The sequence below is a fragment of the Ascaphus truei genome, chromosome 20 (genome assembly GCF_040206685.1).
Source record: "Ascaphus truei isolate aAscTru1 chromosome 20, aAscTru1.hap1, whole genome shotgun sequence".
In the NCBI taxonomy this organism is placed as follows: Eukaryota; Metazoa; Chordata; class Amphibia; order Anura; family Ascaphidae; genus Ascaphus; species Ascaphus truei.
Window position 1 is genome coordinate 8,693,770 of NC_134502.1, and position 24,507 is coordinate 8,718,276.

The window sequence follows — 24,507 nt, forward strand, 5'->3', positions numbered from 1 at the left end:
TGTTATAAGACATGTGACATAAGCCCCAGTGGCCTAATGGATAAGGCACTGGCCTCCTAAGCCAGGGATTGTGGGTTCAAGTCCCATCTGGGGTGGTTATATTTCATCCGCAAAACGTTAGTTTTTATTTCAAAACATATTCAGTCCGGTGTTAGTTATCATTAATAAATTAGGCAATAATTCCAAATGTTTTCATACAGACCAAGCAATCTGACGTATTTTACCCAGGTACAGACAGGATTGCGGGATCTTATTCACGACATCATGCAGCTTCTCGTTGCCACGTCAACGCGACGTCATTTGAAGCAGCGTGGCCATTTTAACTGGAGCTGCAGGGGGAAAAGATGAATTTGTAGGAGAAGACTGGGAGACGCCGGGGACTCTGCCGCAGGTAAGCAGTCGACAGCGGACAAAATGCAGTCGCCCGTGACAACCGGTCGAGTGACTATAGGTAACCAAGGAAACCTTAAACAGGTCATGCACATTGCTCTGGGGAGTTCCTAACACAGCCTACAGGAACACTCATGCACCATTCGCATCACATTCCAAAAAAATTATAAAAACTAAATGCCAAGATATCATTCTAAAGCAAAGAATTCTCACTGAAGAAATCTGATGCCCTGTTATACACTTTTGTCAATGTTTCCACTTCTTGAGTCATTTCTTTCTACTTTTATCGGTGTATACGTTCTTTTCATAGTACATATTAAAAATAGTTGAAGAACAATACACAATAAAGCCTCACAAAGTACAATGATTAAAGGATGCATGGGAAAAAAAATACCCAATACTGACACATTGTAACAGATTTTTTTAAACTTTGCCCCCCAAGCTGAACCTGTCATTACTGACCATTCATGTTCTATCTTTTTAAATGTACCCTTTTCCTATTGAGAAACAATTTCTCCTTCTTTAAATTGTTTTTGTAAAACTGGAAGTCAACCTTCTTCTTTCTTAATTTCTTACACATAGGAAATTATTCTTTCACTATTTCATTATTTTCAATACGACCTAAAATGAAGTGTGATTATGAAAGCATGAGTGATAAATAATCTTGGCCTGGTGTGGTAAACAAATTAATTTAGAATTCAAATATAAACAAGCAATACATTTTACATGTTCAAATCTTGCCAGAATGGTGTAAAAAAAAAAATCAGGACATTGGAGATTATAAACTAATAAATGAGTATTGCTAATGAGTATTCCTAGCACTGTCATAGGAAGTAAAACTCATTCATTTCCTAGTATGGGTATTAAAGAATTAGTTGTACATACATCATTTTTACATCCCAACCACTTATTTACCCATAAATCTGTATGATTTAGAACAAATACATATTTTTCTGGCAAACTTTGTCGTATTCCTAGGATGTCATACACCCTTGTACTTTTTTCCCAATAGTAATAGAAATAATAGATTTTTTGTTCTTTTTCCTAAAAAGTGAAAACATATTTAGTCCCATAGGTGATTCTTTGCTTTAAAACACAATATTTTGACATATTTAGAGCCCAGCTGACTACATACACTGGATATATAATGCAACAGTGCCACCATGTGGTAGGTATTGTTACCAATATTGTCCTGGAACAGGATTGCATATTTTCTGTATATTTTTCTCGGCTCTCACACTGTCAGCTCTCCCCAGGGAAGTTACATGTTTTTTCCAAGCCCTGAAGAAGCCAGAGCTGTGTATATTGCAACATAGTTGTTACAAGTAATCCCCTTTACACAGCCTCTAGTCAGTTGCCCTGGCAACCTCCCAATGCTCATATTTGAGTATGTTTTAGTCCTCTCCCCCTGCTTTATCTGCATATTGTTATGCCCCTTAGTGTGTTCCTGTCTGACAGGAAAGTGTGCTCCCTCTTTTCAACAAGCAGCCAAAGTGAGTAGACACATCTTCCACTGCTCCCTCAGAAAGGAAATCCTTTTAACCTTCCCCTCAGAGAGGCACTTCCACATAGCAGGACACCTTCCTCTCATCAAGCAATTCTCCTCACAAGGGACATCCACTATTACATTCCATATACAAGAACTTATATACTCCTCTTATAACTGTTATACTGTAACTCCCTCAATAAAGTTGAAGAAAACAGAAGTGTGCTTTAAAAGGGGACGAGTTAAGCTACAGTACATGGACTTACTCATATGCCACATATGAGCCTGGGTCCAGAATAGATATCCTTCTATTTTTCAATAAAACACTTTTTTTGCTAAATAAAACTTGCGTTGGCCGGGAATCGAACCCGGGTCAACTGCTTGGAAGGCAGCTATGCTCACCACTATACCACCAACGCATAGTGCTGTATTCTGTAGTGCAGCAATACAGTGCAGCAATACAGTGCTGGAATACAGTGCTGGAATATAGTGCAGGAATATAGTGCTGGACTATTTATCAAGAAACTCTATCTTTCTCTGTTGAATTACCCAGATACAATTACCATTACCCCACACGCTACAATGTTATAAGACATGTGACATAAGCCCCAGTGGCCTAATGGATAAGGCACTGGCCTCCTAAGCCAGGGATTGTGGGTTCAAGTCCCATCTGGGGTGGTTATATTTCATCCGCAAAACGTTAGTTTTTATTTCAAAACATATTCAGTCCGGTGTAAGTTATCATTAATAAATTAGGCAACAATTCCAAATGTTTTTATACAGACCAAGCAGACCATTCATGTTCTTTTATACAGACTATTCATGTTCTATCTTTTTAAATGTACCCTTTTCCTATTGAGAAACAATTTCTCCTTCTTTTAATTGTTTTTGTAAAACTGGAAGTCAACCTTCTTCTTTCTTAATTTCTTACACATAGGAAATTATTCTTTCACTATTTCATTATTCTCAATACGACCTAAAATGAAGTGTGATTATGAAAGCATGAGTGATAAATAATCTTGGCCTGGTGTGGTAAACAAATTAATTTGGAATTCAAATATAAACAAGCAATAAAATTTACATGTTCAAATCTTGCCAGAATGGTGTAAAAAAAAAAAAAATCAGGACATTGGAGATTATAAAATAATAAATGAGTATTGCTAATGAGTATTCCTAGCACTGTCATAGGAAGTAAAACTCGTTCATTTCCTAGTATGGGTATTAAAGAATTAGTTGTACAGTAGAGGCAACGTTTATTCTAACATTTGCTGTAAACTAGCCGGGTTACATTCTGGGTATGTGCTGGGTATGTGCTGGGTATGTTCTGGGCTAGTTTGAGGCACGTTTAAGGCATTTCTGCATTGACTAACGACCCATAGGATTAACACAGCAGGGATCCCTGGCAGTCCAATTCAGTTTGAATGGGACTGCCAGGGACCCCCGCTGTTAATCTGATAGGCCATTAATCAATGCAGAAATGCTGGGGCTAGTTTAAGGAAAGTTTAAGGCATGTATTCAGAATGTACCTGGGTGTTTCCTGGTTTTTTTGGGGAATTGCCACTGGTTTTTGTTCGAATAAGAGTTGCCTCTACTGTACATACATCATTTTTACATCCCAACCACTTATTTACCCATAAATCTGTATGATTTAGAACAAATACACATTTTTCTGGCAAAATTTGTCGTATTCCTAGGATGTCATAAACCCTTGTACTTTTTTCCCAATAGTAATAGAAATAATAGACTTTTTGTTCTTTTTCCTAAAAAGTGAAAACATTTCTCTGTACAATTACCCAGATATAATTACCATTATCCCACACGATACAATGTTATAAGACATTGGAGTCAGGAAGGAATACATTTTTCCCCTTAATGGGGTTTTTTGTTTGCCTTCCTCTGGATCAATAAGTAATTATAGATATAGAATAAAGTATCTGTTGTCTAAATTTAGCATAGGTTGAACTTGATGGACGTACGTCTTTTTTCAACCTCATCTACTATGTAACTATGTAACTATGTAACTATATCACCTGTGACATAAGCCCCAGTGGCCTAATGGATAAGGCACTGGCCTCCTAAGCCAGGGATTGTGGGTTCAAGTCCCATCTGGGGTTGTTATATTTCATCCGTATAACGTTAGTTTTTTATTTCAAAACATATTCAGTCCGGAGACTTCCGGTGACGTCACCGCTGATGGAAGCTTGAGGAGAGAGCTCCGGAGCACTCCATTGAATAAACTTGCCAAATAGCCCCAATCAAAAGATTGCACCCCCAGAAAACAACACAGAAGGCCAGGTGAAGCTATACAGCATGAGCAGCAAGAACAAAAAAGCAGGCCAACAGTCTGTGTCGAGCTATTTCCCTCTTAGTCAGCGGATCACGGGTAGCTGCGAGGCCTCCCAAGATGGCAGCCTGACCAACACGCGGGAGGGCCCGAGCAGAGCGCAGGAACAAGACATGGCAAACATCGAAATAAATAAAGATTATCTGGAAAACCTCTTCACCAGAATGAGGAGAGAGTTCCAGTAAGATCTGGCCAAAGCGGTCAACACTCTAAGGGCTGATATGAACTTACTAGTGGCCAAAACAGACACCCTGAGTCATAAAGTGGAAGCCCTAGAACAGGCCCAATCCTCCGCGGAGGACGAAATCAATCACCTGCATTGGGAAATAAGGGGGCTCAAAGAAAGTGCAGAGGGCCAGGAAAATCGTGATCGGCGACAAAACCTAAGGCTAAGGTATGTCCCAGAATCAGTTGAAACCGAGCAGCTGCGCACGTACCTGGTAGACCTATTCACACATCTAGTACCTGATTTTCACCCTGATAAAATTGAGATGGACCGAGCCCACAGAGCCCCGGGACCCAAGTCAATGGACCCCAGGACGGCCAGGGAGATCCTAATCAGATTCCACTATTATTCTACGAAAGAAAGAATACTAACGGCTAGCAGAGAGAAAGGAAACCTGCAATTTCGTAATGCACGTATTGAAATTTACAGCGACCTCTCGAGGGCTACTGCGGAGAGGAGAAAGGAGCTCAAACCCCTCACACAGCAATTAAGGGACAACAAGATAAAATACAGCTGGGGATTCCCCTTTAAAATTGTGGTCCACGCGGGGGGTAAATTCCACACCCTATCCTACCCGGAAGAGGCGCCGCGATTCCTGAGAGGCCTGGGCATCCCGCAAGCGAATGGAGGATCTGCCCCTGAAGATGCGGATGAGGACCGGAACCAAAGGCCGACAGAGAGGGTGCCACGGGCCTCCCAGAGAATAGCCACCCAGCGGGACCAAGCGGGAGGGGAATGAGAGGCACGACCCATAAAAATGACCTGGCCTGGCGGGGCCCACAAGTCTGGGACCTCCGCTCCCCTCTCGCCCCCCCCCTCCTGAAGGTCTGGAGGCGATGACTCACCTATCTACCCTACCCAGCGATTTCCCTCTTACCTGCTGCCTGAAGAGGACATTTGTTGCTGGAACCTTGGCGTCTCCCATCTCTCATCGGACCAACGAAAAACACCCCAAGTTGAGAGCACGGAGCAACGAGACAGAGCCTCGCAACCGGCAGAGAGCTACTGAATCACCGATTGAACGCGGGGAGGGATGAGGGGGGGAGTGCTTTTTGCTGATGGGGGGGGGGGGCGGCTGGCAGGAGGAAGGGAGAGTCGCTCCGTCTGCCCCCCCTCTCCCCGTCGAGTTAGCGGTCACACCTGCAGAGCCCAACAAGGCGGGTTCAGATATGACCCCTGGAGAGTAAAGGAAAGTCCAAAAGAGAGACACTTGTGGACTCAGGTTGTACAGTGGGTTATTTTGTTTTCAACGCATAACATGTAAGAGTTCTATTGGAATCTTTAAAGTAACTAGTGGCTCAACAAGTTAATACCAGCTAAATGATATATCTCCTTATGATTTGTGTGGCCTTAAGGTTGCGGCAAGCCTACTCAAGGCAACAGACGCTCCACCTAGAGGGGGAAAAGCTACAAATGAAGAAAAGGCGCCATCTAGTGCCACATTTAATAACTGACTAGTGCAGTCAAATGGCTCCTGCAATGGCAAGAGATAGGATTAAGATACCTTTAATTGTGGAACTCCTGAGGAGGCTATTGTTAGAATTATAGAGTTGCAGGTTTTAAATGTAAACCAACTCGGTAATAATCAAATGGACCCTTCCCCCCCCTACCCTCTCTCCCCACACCCATATCCCGCTTCCCCCCACCCCCTACCCCTCCACCCCCCTCCACCCAGACCCCTCACCCCCCTTCTCCCTTCTCCCTGCCCCTCACGCCTCTCCCTCCCTTCCCCCCTGGAGAGCTCTAAAACAACAGAACTAAGAGGCTCTCGTTCCTCCCCCCCCCTCTATGTACAGACAACCTCCCCATCTTCACTGCCAAATAAGAGGTCTCCATACCATTTAAGTAAGATGACGTAGGAAAGGTAGACAGGAAATTCAAAATGAACAACCCTGAAGTTTTAAGGTTAAATAAGTTATGTGTGTTTTAATATGATTGGCTTCACTGTTTTTTATGTAGGAGGGCTCTCCAACCTCCCTGATGGCTTTCAGGATGCGGTATTTGGGGAAGTCTCCCAGAGGCAATATGCCCACCACCCTCATCCTTAGAGAGATGAGGATTCCTAATACTGGGCTCTCCGACAGCCCACTTTCTTCTCTTTTTCCATCTTACTCTCACCTTCTCTCTCCTTTGCCCTCTCCCCAGCTTTCCCACGCTCCCCCAACCACTTCCGCCCACAAAAGGAAAACACGAGGCTTCCATAAAACTGACGCCCATGTATACCAGACATTGCCTATGAAAATGTCTGAGATAAAAGTTAATATAAACTTACCTTTTTGTCCATGCATACCCAACTGGGATAAACACAGAAGCAGTCGAGCTGAATGGCCAGCAGCAAAGACTCCGCAAAAACACCACACTGACCCCATGACAAGATATGGCTGTAGACATCCCCCCCACCTTGGAAAAGTGGAGGGAAAGGCAGACTCCCTGGGACACCAAAAAATAAAAAATGACCCTTAAAACAACACTCAAACTAGTGTCTTCAAATGTTAGAGGATTAAATTCGGTAATCAAAAGAAAGCTTGCGCTACAGGAGCTCAAAAAAACGAAGGGGGATATACTCAATACATTCCTTTATTTTCTATTGTAATATTACGAGGTGTAATGGGTGAGATCGTTCTGGTGTAGTGGAGAGCGGGTTGTTTTGGTTTGTTGCGCTGGATGTATTTGGTTTGTTATACCTGACTGCTCATTAGAGTGTTTTCAGCATACAACACGCAGTTTGGATGCTTGAACATAGCGTCCGTTTTTCGTAATATTACTCATCTATCATGATTATTGATATCATTAGACTGCGGATACACATACATCTTGCCTCACACCCACACCCCACCCAGATATATTAAGCTCTATTAAGAGTTTGGTGGGCACTTATGTGATAACTGGGTGTACATACCTGCCCGGTGATATATCTATTCAGATTTACACATTGTTATTCCACATTAGATCTAGTCACCTACCTAGGTAATAAATCCCCCTTCTTGGTATCACCCACACTTTGCGTTTTAATTGTTTTTAACCAGAATTAGAGCATATATCACCAATTACGCGTTATTATTTTGTTATTAATAACATTTTATTGTTTTGGCTATTATAGGCTTTCTTGGTAGCTGTCCTCCCACAGTGTTGGGAGCGGTTACTTACCTGTACCTCTTGCAGCTTATATTCAACAATCGTTGGGGGGTATTTGAACCCCTGTTACATATATCAGCCTTGCTGTGCAGTTAACTGGGATCTTGCAGGAGACTCCTTTTGTCTCCTTATGTGTTTTTGTCTGTCATCACTTTCCCTTTGCACCGGCTGTATCTATTAATGACTTCATTAGGATTAATTGTTCATTGGTGAGCGGTATCTCACAAGTTATCTATATCTATATAATTGAAAATCTTGTTTGTGAGTCTCTGTAGACCATTTGATTGGTCCATCGGTCCGCCCGCCCTTCCACAGCTCTCATTGGCTGGTGTGTCTCCCCCACCCCGTATATCCCGCCCCCCCAAGGCTCTCATTGGCCGGTGCGCTCTAACCCAGAGGTCCCCACCACACTGCTGCTGCTTCCTGAAGTGACAAAATGCTCCATGGTGCTGCCGGCTGTTGCTGCTACTGCTGGGGGGAGGCTTAACTGAGACATGTGAGTATTTCCCCCCCCCATCCCCCCAGCTCTGTTTTTGACCCGACCCCAGCTGTTTTTGACCCCCCAGCTCTGTTGTTGACCCCCCAGCTCCGTTTGTGACCCCCCCAGATCTGTTTTTGACCCCCCCAGCTCCGTTTTTGACCCCCCCAACTCCGTTTTTGACCCCCCCAGCTCCGTTTTTGACCCCCCCCCCAGCTCCATTTTTGACCCCCCGGCTCCATTTTTGCCCCCCCCCCGACACAGTGACACACACACATACAGTGACACACACACACACACAGTGACAAACACATTACACACACACACAACAGACACAAACACACACGACAGACACACATGACAGACACACACACACAAACATGACACACACACACGACAGACAGACAGACACACAAACACACATGACAGACACACACGTGACAGACACATACACACATGACAACACACACACACACATGACAGACACACATGACAGACACACACAAGACACACACACACACACACGACACACACACACAGACAGACACACACACGACAGACACACACACATACACAGACACACACAGACACACACACATGACAGACACACATGACAGACACACATGACAGACACACATGACAGAGACACATGACACACAGTGACGCCTTGCCGCCCCCCTGCCTTCACCTGCCCCTACCTTCACCCGCCCCTGCCTTCCCCCCCCTCCCGCCTTGCCGCCCCTGCCTTCCTTCTCCCCACCGCCGCCCCTGCCTTTCCCCACCGCCCCTGCCTAACCCACCCCCCGCCCCTGCCTTTCCCACCCCCCTCCCCCCGCCCCTGTCTTTCCCACCCCCCCGCCCGCACTCAACACACACCTGCCGCCTCCCGCACTTATGCATTGACATCACTGACCAGCTGCCGCACTCACCCAGCGCCTCCTGCCTCACACCTACCCGCCGCACTCACACCCCTACGCACGGACATCACTGACCAGCCGCCACCCGCACTCACCACACACTCACCGCCTCACACCCTTGCGGTAGACCCACCCAAAGCCATCATTCACTACCCACCCGCCACCCGTACTCAACACCCACCCGATGCCTCACACCCTAGCGGGACACACACCTCACATTTTACATCATTTATGTCACCAAAATATACATTGTACTGTGGTGTGTTTACAATAAACCATTTTTTAAACAATATCGTATTAGATTTTCTTCCATGTTTCTTTTCAACATCATTATACAACCTTTCCACCAAATAGTCATCCTATTGTTCCTCTATTTATAAATAATACTACCTATTACGCATTTACATCCCGGGCAACGCCGGCTATATCAGCTAGTATAATTATAAATGTTTAAAAGAATACCATAGTGGTCCAATGTAAATTGGCCTTGGGACTGAAGAAGTTACAATAATGTATCAATTTAGGCATTTTCATATTTAAAAATACAAGCACAGTCCTGACATGAGTGCACAACTGCAGTCCGTGTTCCAAAACCCCGACAGAACGTACGCTTGTTTAATATGGGCCGCGATTAATGCCACAGATGATAAGATGGCAACAGTTGTTCAAATTTATGAGTATTTTATCGAAAACTATGACTTTTACAAATTTTCGCGAGATGCTCATGTGTGGAAGCGTGCAATAAGGAAAAAGTTATATATCGATCCATGTTTTTTTCGTATTGATCCCGAAGTTATTGGAGGGTATTGGTGTGTATCACCGGGTTTTTCCCGTATCTATGACCATGGAGACTTCAAAAGGCGAAAGGTCATGTTAAAACCAACTAAGAAACGTCAGTCGCTGGCAAGCAATGCACCAGCACCAGCACCGGCTTCCAATAACGGTCTGACCGTCAGTGAAAAGCTGGTGACCGACAACCCTTGCTGTCTGTCCCCGCCCGGATACCTGCAGCCTGAGCCGGATTTCGCATACAGATTCCAGCAAGCTTGCATGTACCTGAGCGATTTCCAGCCTCTTCAGCTGACTACAGGTGTAGTAGTCCCGCTGTCACCTGTCAACTATGTGTATGATCAAGAATACGGGACTGGCAGTGGCTCGGCGCCAGCTGATTGGCAAAGTCTATGGTGAGTAATGTTGCCGTATTTTATTCTGTTTTTGAAATATCTATCAATATCAATGCACAGTCAAGTGAGTCTCCTTTAAGCAATATCATTGGCTGAGCAGCTTCTACAGTAGATACTGCACAATTGGTGGAAAGCTAGGCGCATGCGCATTGTAACCTTCTTGAAACGCATATGTGTGTGATCACATCGCCAGTAGGCGCATGCGCATGTGAACAGGAGACGCCCCCCTAGAAAATTATTGGTGGGACTGACTGTGGGAACTTCTTTAGGGGACTGACTGACCATTACAGTAAAACTTTGACTTTTGTTTTTCCTCAGAAAAGAAAACTGTCATCTCATGCGGAAAACGGCAAATGGAGGGATTTCGATGGATAATATCGCTTTGTGTTACAATGCCTGCACATTGCTGAATCGGATTTTAAAAAACACGTACCGGAGTCTACAGTTTAGTGACCGTTGTTATTGATTAGGATAGAATACTGTAACTGAGAGCTTCATAGAAAACCTGAAACAGTATGCTGTTGTTTTCAGAACGTATACAATACATTTTTATATATACTGTATAATAAACCTGAAAAATAAAAAGTATGCATTTATTCTACATGTATTCCAGTACATATGTGTATTCTAAACCCGTACAGCATGTATTGTTTTAATACTCTTGTGATGTACAGTACTGAGCATGCCTACAGTATACAGTACAGTACTGTACAGTATTCCTGGATAGTACTGTACAGTGAAACACTGTATTTTGTTACAGTATAAAAGGAGACAATGGAACAATATAAAACAAATCAACATTTTCTTTTATTGGTGGAGTAAGTACAAAAACATTTATTTACATTTTAAATATTTTAAGTGTACAGCAATTCAAAACATTAACAGGTGTATGGTTTACTGCTAGTGAATGCAATAAAACATGTAAAGCCGCACACCATAAGAAATGTGTAAAGATACTTGCTAAGACCGGTGCTCCTGGTTCAGGGATATATGCCTGGAGCATCCAACATAGAGGAAAGCAGAAAGATCCAGGGCAACTTCGGATTTCTTTAGAAAACTTTAATCAGCACAAAAACACAACATTTCATAAAAACGTTGTGTTTTTGTGCTGATTAAATTTTTCTAAAGAAATCCTAAGTTGCTCTGGTTCTTTCTGCTTTCCTTACTGCTAGTGGAAACATTTATGTACAGAAAGTCAAAACATTTACAGTAGGATGGTGTACAGAACAGTCAGTCAGGCCTGCACATCTTCAGTCCTCGAGGGCCGCAAACAGGCCCGGTTTTAAGGATAACATTGAAAACTGGGACTGTTTGCGGCCCTCGGGGACTGTAATTGTGCAGGTCTTGTGTACAGTAAGTAAAAACATTTCTTTATTAATACAAGTTAAAACACGCAACATCTCCTTTATTAAAGTACAGAAAGTCAAAACATTTACAAAAACATTTACAAAAAATAAACAACTTTTGAACAGTCACACAAATTCAATCCCCACCAGATTGTCCTTCCAGGGCTGATGCCTTGTATGGCGCAAAATGCCATTAATGGAGTCTCGAATGATTTTCATTAAAGGATCTGAAATGTAAAATTAGCGCCGCAATTCCTCCACAATAGTCCTTCTTAAATTTTCAGGAAGTGCCCTTTTTTCGCGATTTCCTTTGTAGTTGACATTTTTGGCCCACCCGCAGTACACCAAGTAGGACACGTGGTGCTTAAAAATGAACAGGCCATACTTCTGGGGTAAACCAGCACTCATCACCCTATACTTCTCCCTGAGTGCCGATGGCAGCTCGCACAGGATGATGTAGGGCACCGTATCGATGCAAGCGTATGAAAGTTGGGTTCTGGGAGCAGGTGTGCTTCTGGGAGCGGGTGTGCTTGTGGCGGTGGGCGAGGGTAGGTTGTCTGGGAGGAAGCTTTCTTCCTGTCTTGGTCTCCATGTTGTCTCCTGGCGTGGTCTTGACGGGGTTGTCATGTTATCCTATTCCTCAACGGCATACATGTACACAAATTCTTCTGGTGGAGGGGGTGCGCTTGGTGTTGGAAGGCTGTCGAAGGTCCCATTCATCACATCCATGCCACCCTCCTGCTCCGGCGTTGGGGATACAGGGGCATGAACACCAAGCAAATTATGTATCCACGCTATGTCAGTCTCTATCTTCTCCATCCATCGATCCATCTTCTCCATCCGTTGATTCATAGTTAGCATGGTCTCTAGAAGCAGATCTATCTTTACCAGCATAGTAGAGTTCCCGGGGATATCCACACTTAATCCATTCAGCATGCGGTCTAACGAGCTGGTTCTTGTGCATGGTGTGCTGTGAACATCTGGGTGGATGGGTGCTACGGAGGATGAGATGGGGGTTCCATGGAGAGAAGCGGCAGCGTTGTCGAAGAAGGATGGAGAAAGCGACCTGTGGATTTCCGGGAGAGAAGCGGCAGAGTCATCTAAGCATAATGGAGAATGTGACCCGTGGATTTCAGGGACACCAGCGGCAAAGTCGTCGAAGAGCAGTGGAGAAGATGGGCTGTGGGTTTCCGGGAGAGCGGCGGCAGCGTCGTGGACGAGAAGTGGAGAAGATGGGCTGGCTGGCTTCCATTTGTTTTGCCTTTAGTGTACATCACTGAATTTCTTCTTGACATACACTACCGACCAACTTTATTCTTACTTGGCTAGCTCCGCGAATTTCAGAGTATCCCGGTTATCTGCGGTTTTGTGTCGTTTTCTCCCGCGGTATATAGCGTTATATCGCGCCCGTGATTTAAGCATTTTATTCCCGCTGGCTGCAATACTGCAATGCCGTGTAAAAACGCATGGGGGCGTGTTTTTCACTGGGACTTGCATGTATATTTTCATTGGCCAACAAAACATATTTATATTGTCTCTTTTTGTTCTCTGTATCCATTCTTTATTATTTTTGTCTGCAGACCCACAACCTCTAATGGCAATTTTTGAGAACTTTGGTCTCCCATTATTCTCCTTCTATAGTAATCAAATTGAATTGACCTGTACAATATTCCTGATACAATAATCAGCGCAAGCTGATTACGTACAACTCTTTTGGCATGTTATTGTTCTGAATAGTGTAAATATGCAAATAAGGACCTGTCACGAGACTGTTCCCCAATCATATTTTTTCACCATAACTATACCAAAGAAAAAACTTGAATTACTTCAGCGGGTCCAACCCAGTCCTGATAAACCTTATACTTTTATAACATGGATACAGATAAGACCTTCTAAACAGATATCCATGAATAAACCCACTTGGTATGTTAATGACAAGACAGAGCAACTGTACAATCAGGGACCCGTCTTGCTCAGACAACAAAAATATTTATCACAACCCAGAACGGTCTGAAAACAATCCCTTAAGCATACAAACACTCACCTTCATCACCAAAACACCAAAACTTTTAACGGGACTCTCACCGTAGTCCCTAACAAAATATTACAACTCTTACACTTTAAAATGGATACAGGAGCAGAGATTAATAAACTCATTTGAAACTGCTAGGTAACCAGTCAACCAGATTGAGACACCCTCCAAAATACATCTCACTACACATCACTCAAAAAAACTTTTTAAACTCAGGCTTTCCTCAAAAGGTGCCTTTTACCTTGATTCTTATGAGTGCTCAGGTTTGAGTGACTGAGAAGTGTTTTTTTCAGGTGCTCAGCTTCCGGTATATTTGGGTTCCTATTTGGAGCGCCATCTGGGAAAAGCGTGAATAAAGAAACCACATCTGAGGATTATTGCAGGATAACAAATTAGTTTATTTAGTGTACGTGTGCACACATAGAAGGAAGTTTCAAAATAAAACTTCCCCAATGACATACTGGCCTACAGGCCATATTTACCCAAAATACTGAGCCCACGCCCCCTCTATGAGGTTGCGTGTGCGTCATTACATAAGCATATAAGATAAACAAAATATGAATATGAGCACATTGAGTTAATAGCATAACTATGAGATTCATATTAAAAATGAACTGACTCGAGAGCGCATGCGCGAGGTTGGAGAGCATGGATGCATAATCCTGTAGCTCTGTGCCCCTCTCCAACATAAATACGCACAAAGAACGAATAACTGATCAAAATTAAACCAAAAAAGCACAAACGCTGCACAATAACCCCAGGATGTCAAAGAAGTCGACGAAAACCCCAGGAAAGAGGGGTTTGCCGGAGTATTTTGGCGAAAGTCGATCCCGCAGGGCGGCCTCAGCAATGGCCCCCGCATCCAGAACAGGCTCCAAGTCGGAGGGGGAAGGGAACCCAGATGACCAGGGACTTTTACCGGTCAGACGCTGCGATATTGAGCGGCTCTACCAAGATTTAAAAGATGTTCTGCAAGCAGAGATAAGAGCCTTGGCCAAAGAAGTGGGAGGTCTGGGGACCCGGACACAGGAGTTGGAAGTGAGGGTCGACACAAACTCCAAAGCGATCCAAAAAGGCACTAAAACAACGGCGGATCTACAGTCCCAGATTAATGAATTGCGAGACCGGCAAGAGGACGCCGAAAACAGAGATCGCCGCAACAATGTGCGCCTTCGCGGAATCCCTGAGGATATAGTGGATTGTGAGGAGTTTGTGGGGCGCTGGATGGAGCATATCTGCCCAGAGTCCCCAAAGGATAGGCTCTTGATGGACCGGTGCCACCGGGCACTGCGCTCTCGGCCCCAGCCCAGCGAACTCCCCAGGGACATTATAGTGCGCTTACATCATTACCGCACACGAGAAGAGATCCTGCAAAAATCAAGAAATACTCCCTTCATGGAGTTTGAGGGAGCCAAGATCGCGGTGTACCAAGATCTGTCACCCATCACGCTGGCTAGACGGAGGGACCTGTGGCCTATTACCAGGGTGCTAAGGGAGAAAGCGGTCCGATACCGGTGGACGTTCCCCTTCGGCCTCGTGGTGATCCGAAATGGTCGTGCTATACACCTAAAAGCTCCAGAGGAAGGGAACAAATTCCTCCAGAAACTTGGGCTCGGAACAGCACCCAGCGCTACCACCGAGGAGCCTGAAGCTCCGGCAATGGATCCAGCGTGGAACACAGTAGGAAGCCCAGCCAGAGGAGGGAACGCCTAAGGTGGAGACTACCCATTTGTTACAGTTAAATAAAACCCCCAAGTTGCAAAAGTTTCCAAAGTTTCTCGTTTTTGATGCTGCACCAGCCCCAGCGAATATGCTGATAAACTCTATATATACCGGTGCTCCCCACGTCACGGGACCGGTAGAGGACAGTCACCTGCAATAATCTACACGGCACTGAGCAGGAGGGGGGGGGGGGAAATAAGACATTAAGAATTCCCGCTCACCTCGTGGTCCAGTTATGGCGGCCGGGGTAGCGATGGTGGGTCTCCCAGCTTGGAACGCAGGACGCGGAAGAGGAGAGGGCGGGAAGATCTCACCAAGTGGGAAAACAGACCAGGCAGGAGGAGCGACTTCGGCTGCGTCTTCCTCGAGGGACCGCCTATTCCAAAATGGCGGAGGAGGAGAGACGTCACAGGAAGGGGCGTCCCCAAAGGCGGCCATCTTGAGTGGGGCGGAATAAGGAGGATCAACCAAGGGCACAGCGCACGGAAGTCGACGCGGTTCCTGCAGCGACAGCAGAACGGCAGGGGAGACTGACAGCACACTGCGGAGGGAGCGGACCGGAGAGAGGAGCGCAGCCGCGGAGAGGAGGCAGGACTGCAGCTAATCGAGCCCAAAGCAAGATCGGCTCAACAGCAGTTAGACGGAGGGAGGGGGAGAAAAAGTCAATTAAAGAGAGAGCGGGCCCTTATAGTTAATTAGCGAGGGGAGTAAGAGGGGCAGGAGTAACCAGACGGTGAGTAGGTAGATTAGCTGGTAGCGAGTGGAAGTCAGGAAGAGAGGAAAAAGAAAAGGCAGAAGTAATGAGATGATAGGGGGAGGTGATTGTAAGTGATAGGAAGAGTTCAGAGTCGTGAGCGTAAGAGAAAAGAAAAGAGGGGGGAAGTGTACACAGAAGGGGAGGAGTAGGTGAAGCAGAGGAAGTGGTCAAGAAGGTAAAGTAGGTGAAAATAAGAAGGGAATGGGCGAATGTAGGGGGAGGAGGCAAGTTGTAGGACGCGGTAAGTTTAGGGAGGAGAGGCGGGAGGAGGAGAGATGGGAGGTGGAGCCCAGTAGCGGCGGAACACAGAGGTAGACATAAGAAAGGAGAGAAGAGAGGGGTAGCTAGGGGAAAACAGGGAGCCCACGGAAGCCATCTGCAGATGAGCATAATACCTTTGGGGATTGCGGTACAGCACACGCTGGAATAGGACGGCAAAGAAGAAGGGGAGGGTCGAGCTAGTGGAAGCGGAGTTAGCTAAGAGGTGGCGAGAGGTCCTCATAGGTCGAAGGAGGAGTGGGGAGGGAAAGACAGAGGACAGCGCAAGAGTCTGGGGGAGAGGTGCAAATCGGGGTTACTAGTTATAGTTAAAGTTGAAGTTATTCGTTTATTCATGGATAATGTGAAGCAACCGGAGAGGGGCGGTGGGGTATAGACCTGCTCTGATCTCCACATGTGCTCCGAGTCGGGACTGGCCGGAATTAGGCTAGTGGGTACCGACAAAGTCCCTTGGGAGGGTTGGGCAGCATGGGAGGGGGAGGGACGCCAAGAGGGAGTGCGGGAAACCCCCCCCCCCACCGATCACCCAGGGGCAAGGATCACTGGACTGCGGTACGGGTACCAATGTCATGTGACCAATGTTTTGATATCTGTTTTTTCTTTGTTGTTTGTCTATATGTTCCCCTCCCCACCCCTCTTCTGTGTCAGCCCCCCCTGGATTTCAATCACAGATACAAACGCTGTGACTCCGGAGAGAGAAAGGCGGGAGACTGGTCAGCGAAGGAGACAACAGGAGACAAGATCCCAACTCGTCCAACAACAGCTGTTACGTAGATTGTCCACGATATACCGCTCAGATGAGTAATGATATTATTATGATTTCACATAATGTGAAGGGGTTCAACAGCCCCGCTAAACGGAGAATTGCCTTTAGGGAATACAACCGTCGGAAAGCCGACATTATTTTCCTACAGGAAACTCATTTTTCCCGCATAAACCATCCAAAATTTCTAGATAAGAGCTATAAAAGATTTCATCTAGCATCTGCGAATGTCAAAAAAAGGGGCGTGGCAATAATCACACATAACAGGCTTGCCCTGACCATAGACAAACAATACTCTGACCTACAAGGTAGATTCCTAATCTTAACGGGCACAATACAAAGCCAACAGGTAACTTTAGCGTCAGTATATGCCCCGTGTGAACAAAACCCCACTTTTTTTGAGCAATTTTTTGCCATATTACATAAAATGGCTAAGGGAAATATCTTCTTCGCGGGAGACCTAAACCGCACATTGGACCCCGACCTGGACAGATGCACCCAACTTAACACAGCCCACAGACAGGACATACTAACCCTACGCAATGGCCTTCAGGATTGTCAGCTGACAGATGTATGGAGAGAACAACACCCAGTGACCCGAGAATACACTTTTTACTCACACCCCCATGACAGATATAGCCAAATAGACTACTTCCTAGTGTCAAACAGAGTGGTTCCAGTGGTAGGCCATACAGAGATCCACGAGATCTCGTTGTCCGACCATGCGCCTATAGAGCTGAGGTGCACGATAGTAGGGCTAGACAGACCCGGAGCAAACTGGAAGCTTAACGAGCTTCTTCTTAAGGCCCCCGCTACTGAAAGGGCGATACGAGACCGGATAAAGGACTTCTTTAGAGAAAATAAGGGAAGCGTGCAGTCGCAGGCCACGCTCTGGGAAGCCCATAAGGCCACTCTCAGGGGATTCCTTATGAACATAGCTGGTAAGCGGAAACAAGAGAAAGCGTCTAAAATACAAGAGCTGCAGGCGAAATTAACACTCCTCACTGCACAGCATTCCGCAGACAAAAAACAAAACACGTGGCAAGAATTGATAGATACTAAGGCGGCCCTTAATTTGGTGTTATCATCCCAGGCCGAGAAGGAGTTAGCTTGGTCCAAACGCAGATTTTATGAAAAAGCCAACAAGCCAGATACCTTACTAGCCAACAAGCTCCGAAACAAGCTTCCAAACTTCCGGATAGCGGCAATTAGGATGCAGCAGGGTGCCCTTACATCCGATCCGAGACAGATAGTGGAAGCATTTCGGAAATATTATGCTACACTATATGATGGAGATAAGGTCACCCACAACCAAAAAACCTCAGCTACCTTAAAAAGGTTTCTGTCTGAGGCGCAGCTTCCGACCCTGGGCAGGGTTGAGAAGGAGGCCCTACAGGGTGATTTCACCTTGGAAGAGATAACAGAGGTAATTAAGTCCCTCAAACCAGCTAAGGCCCCAGGCCCTGATGGATACTCTAATTTGTACTACAAAATTTTTTGTAAGACCCTAGCCCCTCATCTTTTGAAATTATTTAACGGGATCCTGGAGGGGGAGCCCTTCCCGACCCAGATGCTCCAGGCGTCTATCTCGGTGATCCACAAACCCGGTAAGGACCCGGCAGACTACAAGAGCTACCGGCCAATCTCCCTGATTAATTCGGACATAAAAATCTTTTCCAAATTATTAGCAAACAGGGTGGGTAGTGTCCTTCCGGGCCTGATACACCCGGATCAAGTAGGCTTTATTGCAGGCAGACAGGCAGCAGATAACACCAGACGGATAATTGATCTGATAGATTTGGCAAAAAAGAAACACATTCCGTCCATGGTGTTGAGTCTGGATGCCGAGAAGGCATTCGATCGTATCGATTGGTCTTACCTCCGAGAGACGCTGGGGGTGTTTGGGTTTGGAGGCCGCCTTCTAGAGGCAATAATGGCCCTATACTCAGGACCCACAGCGAGAGTACGGCACCAGGGTTTCCCTTCTGAGCTATTTAATATTCGGAGTGGGACTCGTCAGGGTTGCCCGCTGTCCCCATTACTTTTTGCCCTCTGTATCGAACCCCTCGCAGCCCACATTAGATTAAGCCCTAATATAACAGGAATCCAAATGGGGGGGCAGCATCACAAAGCTGCGCTATATGCAGAAGACGTGATTCTAACTATCTTTAAAACGCTGACAACCCTGCCCAATGTCTTTGAGATCTTGGGCACCTTTGGCATGGTTTCAGGGTTTAAAATTAACCAGGCCAAGTCTGAGGCGCTCAACATTTTAATTAAGAATACAGAAAAATCCAGAGCACCAATCTACCATTGGTATATAGAGAAATATTCAAAATAAATATTGGGTAATATATCCACATATGTAAAAATTGGAAAATAAATAAATACAGCTAAACCCCGTTATAACGCGGGTCTCGGGGTCCACCCCGAGACCACCGCGTTACTAACGGGGTCGCGAGAAAAAAAAATGGCCGCCGCGCTTTAGCGCATATTCATCCCGCGGGACAGGAGATGGGAGCGGGCATGTCCCTCCGCTCCCCGCTTCCCCCTGTCACCGCGGGACAGGCCGCGGGGCAGGAGATGGGAGCGGGGATGTCCCTCCTGTCCCCGCTTCCCCCTGTCACCGCGGGACAGGCCGCGGGGCAGGAGATGGGAGCGGGGATGTCCCTCCTGTCCCCGCTTCCCCCTGTCACCGCGGGACAGGCCGCGGGGCAGGAGATGGGAGCGGGGATGTCCCTCCTGTCCCCGCTTCACCCTGTCACCGCGGGACAGCCCGCGGGGCAGGAGATGGGAGCGGGGATGTCCCTCAGGTCGCCGCTTACCTCAGATCCCGCTGCCTGCATGGAGGTGGTAGCGGGGGGTTTCTTCTCCCCACCGCTGTCCCCGGTGCTCCCGCTGCCTGCGCGGGAGGAGGGGGGGGGAGCGGGTGGTGGTGCTGGTCGCGGCCTTTCCTCTGCTCCGACCCCATCCCCCGTCTGTGTAGAGTGAGAGAGTGTGTGTGTATGTATATATGGGAGAGAAAGTGTGTGTGTGTGTATATGGGTGTGTGAGTGTGTGTAAGTGTCTGTGAGTGTGTGTAAGTGTCTGAGTGTGTGTGTAAGTGTGTGTAAGTGTGTGTGAGTGTCTGTGAGTGTCTGTGAGTGTCTAAGTGTGTGTAAGTGTCTGTGAGTGTGTGTAAGTGTCTGTGAGTGTGTGTAAGTGTCTGAGTGTGTGTGTAAGTGTGTGTAAGTGTGTGTGAGTGTCTGTGAGTGTCTGTGAGTGTCTAAGTGTGTCTAAGTGTGTCTAAGTGTGTCTAAGTGTGTGTGAGTGTGTGTAAGTGTCTGTGAGTGTGTGTAAGTGTCTGAGTGTGTGTGTAAGTGTGTGTGAGTGTGTGTGAGTGTCTGTGAGTGTCTGTGAGTGTCTAAGTGTGTCTAAGTGTGTGTGAGTGTGTGTAAGTGTCTGTGAGTGTGTGTAAGTGTCTGAGTGTGTGTGTAAGTGTGTGTAAGTGTGTATAAGTGTGTGTAAGTGTGTGTGAGTGTCTGTGAGTGTCTGTGAGTGTCTAAGTGTGTCTAAGTGTATGTGAGTGTGTGTGAGTGTGTGTGAGTGTGTGTAAGTGTGTGTGAGTGTCTGTGAGTGTCTAAGTGTGTGTAAGTGTGTGTGTGTGTGTGTGAGTGTGTGTGAGTGTCTGTAAGTGTGCGTGAGTGTGCGTAAGTGTGCGTAAGTGTGTGTGGGTGTGTGTGAGTGTGTGTGAGTGTGTGTGAGTGTGCGTGAGTGTGTGCAGTGTGTGTGCAGTGTGTCAGTGTGTGTGCAGTGTGTCAGTGTGAGCAATGAGCAGTGTGTGTGCAGTGTGCAGTGTGTGTGCAGTGTGGCAGTGTGAGCAATGAGCAGTGTGTGTGCAGTGAGTGTGTGCAGTGTGTCAGTGTGAGCAATGAGCAGTGTGTGTGCAGTGTGCAGTGTGTGTGCAGTGTGGCAGTGTGAGCAATGAGCAGTGTGTGTGCAGTGAGTGTGTGCAGTGTGCAAAAAAAAAAATGTAAAAAATTTTTTTTTTTAAAAATGTAAAAAATTTTTTTTTTTTTTTTTTTTTTTTTTAAAAACGGGAGCCACGGGAAAACCGCGTTATAACCGAATCGCGGTATAACGAGGCGCGTTATAACGGGGTTTAGCTGTATATATATATATATATATATATATATACAGTAATACAGTCTCACTCGCAGCGCTACAGATGTAATTGGGCTGTTTGAAGAAGATGAATTCTTATGGCCTTCAGGATTAGAAGAAGAACAACAACAAATAAAGTATCATACTGTGTTTACTGATAAAAAGCTAGAATGGTATCAAAACCAAAAAATGAGATATCATTGGATAATGTGTCACTGGGGGTTTGTGTTTGCCTTCCTTTGGATCAATATACTGTAAGTATGGATATAGGAGAACGTATCTGTAGTCTAAATTGAGCATAGGTAGCACTTGATGGACATAGAGTATGTCATTATCCAACGTCATTTGTTATGTAATTCTGAAACTACGATGTAATGATGTAACAATGTAATGCTGTAACTATGTAACTACTATATAACTATGAACCAACAAACGATGCTACAATGTAACACTGTAACTATGTAACAATGTACAGCTGTTACGATGTAACTACATAATGCTGAAACTATGTAACTACTATGTAACTATGTAACGATGTAAAGCTGTAACTATGTAACTACTATGTAACTACCATGTACCTATGTGACTATGCAACAATGTAACACTGTAACTATGTAACGATGTACAGCCGGTACGATGTAATGCTGTAACTATGTAACTACCATGTAACTATGAAACAATGTACAGACGTTACAATGTAACAATGTAACCAAGTAACACATGGGCAGGTTATAGTTTCAACTTTAAACGAAACTGTACTCTTTAAATAAAAAAAAACACTGTTGTTTCAAATGGAGGAATTCCTTTCCCTTGATACAGTAAATAGCTACATAATATGTCCCCCGGTTTTGAAGCCCTCCTGTGCTACGTTGAGCCCCTCCCGTAATGAGAGAGAGAGACAGGGAGAGAGAGAGACTCTTAGTTAGAGCTGTTTACCCATGATGAAGGGCATAGATCCCATGAACTTTAAGCCATCAATGCATCTACATAATAATATTAAACTTATTATGCATAAGTTAAAGTAACTTGATTGTTCTTGTGGGATGGGTCACACCAAGCTCCATTAAGGAAATTGAAAGACCATGGCATCCTTCTCTGCAATCAATATCACTCTGACCGGAACTGGTGCCCAGTGACTTTCCAGGTTCCATTCAAGTTGGCTGTAATGACCTTTAAACTCTTGCAAGGCCAAGGGCCTGGCTATCTGTAGTCTCGCTTGAAGCCACGGTGGGAAACTGGCAATGACCTCAGGTCCTATGGTAGTGTCTGCCTCTCCAGGCCAAGGTTACTGCACCCTAAGCGGGCTGGGTGTGCTGCTGATTCCCACCGAGGCGAGAAGAGAACCTGTACATACATAGCAACAATATGCTTGGAGATGTCTGCACAATAGAACGGCTGCACCACGTGTTGGGAGGAGGGATACGCCCACAGGAGGACGTCGCACATCACCGGACGAGGTGATTGGACGTATGGAAGGATCGCCACTCCCATCAAATGACGCCATGCACCCAAGAACGGAGGATTTTCATGGGATCCAGAGGGACGGGGCAGCAACGCAATAAAGTCACGCACCAACCATGCGCGCGGAGGTCAGAGCTCCATGATGACATTGGATGCCAACCAAAAGATGGCAGAACCCACAGATGCAGCACGGTGGACAGCTGGAGTTTGATTGGGAAGGAGGAACACCTGGAGACATTGGGGGATATAAAGCAGAGACACTGGTGTGGTGTTAGCATGCCAGTCAATTTTGAGAAAGGCAGCTGTGCTTGCTGAATCGTCACGTCGTTTATGTAATGCACAACCTTTTTGACCTGAAATGTTTCACTAGAAAAGCTGCACGATACAGTTCCCCTAAATAGTACCAGAATGAGCTGAATGCGAAAGGCTTGTTTCCATTTGGTCACTGACGTCTCCCAATGAATGGGCCGAAGAAATGATTTATCTGTTTTTATGCTGGAGCCAGGGAGCTCATATGTGTTTATTTGTTTGTTTCCCTCTAGGTTATTAATGAAACTGTTGTGCTCCCTTTACATGTCACGCGTGTCTTGTCTGTAGAACAGTGTAGCACAAACGTAAGTAAGAAAGCTGTGTAAATTCTGCTGAGTCTGGACAGAGGTGGACAAGGAGAGCCTACACAGTGGGGAGAATAGGGTCTACCATCAGCCAGGTCTTCAGCATTAGATGTCTGCTGTTACATACTCTAGTCTTGGCTATTGCCCCATGTAGATATTCCCTGCAAGTATTAAATCCCATCACCTGAATGTTCTTAATGTATTCCACTAAAAAAGAAAGGGGGTGGCGGGGCTGGGCCAGAGCGAGTAGCTTTTTTGGTCTGGCGAGTCATATTTTTGTAATTTGTCGAGCCCTGGGAGAGAGTAAAAAATCCGGACAGGGCCGGCCTTAGGGCTGGGACCCGCTGCGCCCGGCGGTGCGGGCGGCTGCACGGGCTTTCCCCACCAGCAGGGGAATCCTCCCGAGCCGGTCCCAGTCCCCCCTGGCTGCACAGCTCACGACACGCTGTGACGCATCAGCCGCCAGGGGATACAAGAGAATTGTAATCCCTAGCTTCGACGCGTCACGTGGTGTGGCTGTGAGCCAATGAGGAGGGGAGGCTTAGGGAGGAGGAGAGGCTTCGGGGAGCGGGGAGGAGTGTGGAGGGAAAGTAGCGTGAGTGCTTGTCTGTGTTTGTGTCTGAGTGCCTATCTGTGTTTGTGTATGTGTGTGCCTGAGTGCGTGAGTGCCTGCCTGTGTGTGTGTGTGTATGAGTGCGTGTGTGTGTATGAGTGCCTGCCTGTGTGTGTGTGTGTGTGTGAGAGTGCCTGCGTGTGTGTATGAGTGCCTGCGTGTGTGTTTGAGTGTGTGTTGCTTGTGATTACATTGTGATCAGCAGCTCCAGCCCGAGCCCGTGGAGGGAGGGAGAGGGGGAGAGTAGCGGGTCCCTCCGCTCAAGCCACGCCCCCCCTCCCGCTCAAGCCTCCCACTCCCGCCCACCTCCCGCTCCGGCTCCCGCTCCCTACAGACCGCATATCGCGGTTTGTGTATGTCAGAGCCCCGCCTGTCTGCAGTGCGGGAGTGCTGACGGAGGGAACGGGGCCTTAGCCTTAGGATTCGCGTGGGCCCAAGTCTGCTGCTGGCAGCGGGACTTACCTAGACAAGAAGCCCTCCTCTACCAGCATCACAGCATCATGTGATGTCACAGTGCCATGGCAACACGACATCATGTGATGCCGTGATGGCGACTGGGCAGGAGGCGTGCTCGCTGCGGAGAGGGAACAGGCATGCGCACGCACTACCGCACCACA

General features: G+C 46.4%; 4 non-coding genes across 4 annotated transcripts; 3 read left to right on the plus strand and 1 right to left on the minus strand.

Moving 5' to 3' along the window:
- Positions 1-22: 22 nt before the first annotated feature.
- Positions 23-95, plus strand: TRNAR-CCU (transfer RNA arginine (anticodon CCU)). Its single transcript has one exon. It is a non-coding gene; the product is annotated as a tRNA-Arg (tRNA).
- Positions 96-2,223: 2,128 nt separating this feature from the next.
- On the minus strand, positions 2,224-2,295 carry TRNAG-UCC (transfer RNA glycine (anticodon UCC)). The gene has a single exon. It is a non-coding gene; the product is annotated as a tRNA-Gly (tRNA).
- Positions 2,296-2,481: 186 nt separating this feature from the next.
- Positions 2,482-2,554, plus strand: TRNAR-CCU (transfer RNA arginine (anticodon CCU)). Its single transcript has one exon. It is a non-coding gene; the product is annotated as a tRNA-Arg (tRNA).
- A 1,363-nt stretch (positions 2,555-3,917) lies between these two features.
- On the plus strand, positions 3,918-3,990 carry TRNAR-CCU (transfer RNA arginine (anticodon CCU)). The gene has a single exon. It is a non-coding gene; the product is annotated as a tRNA-Arg (tRNA).
- Positions 3,991-24,507: the final 20,517 nt, after the last annotated feature.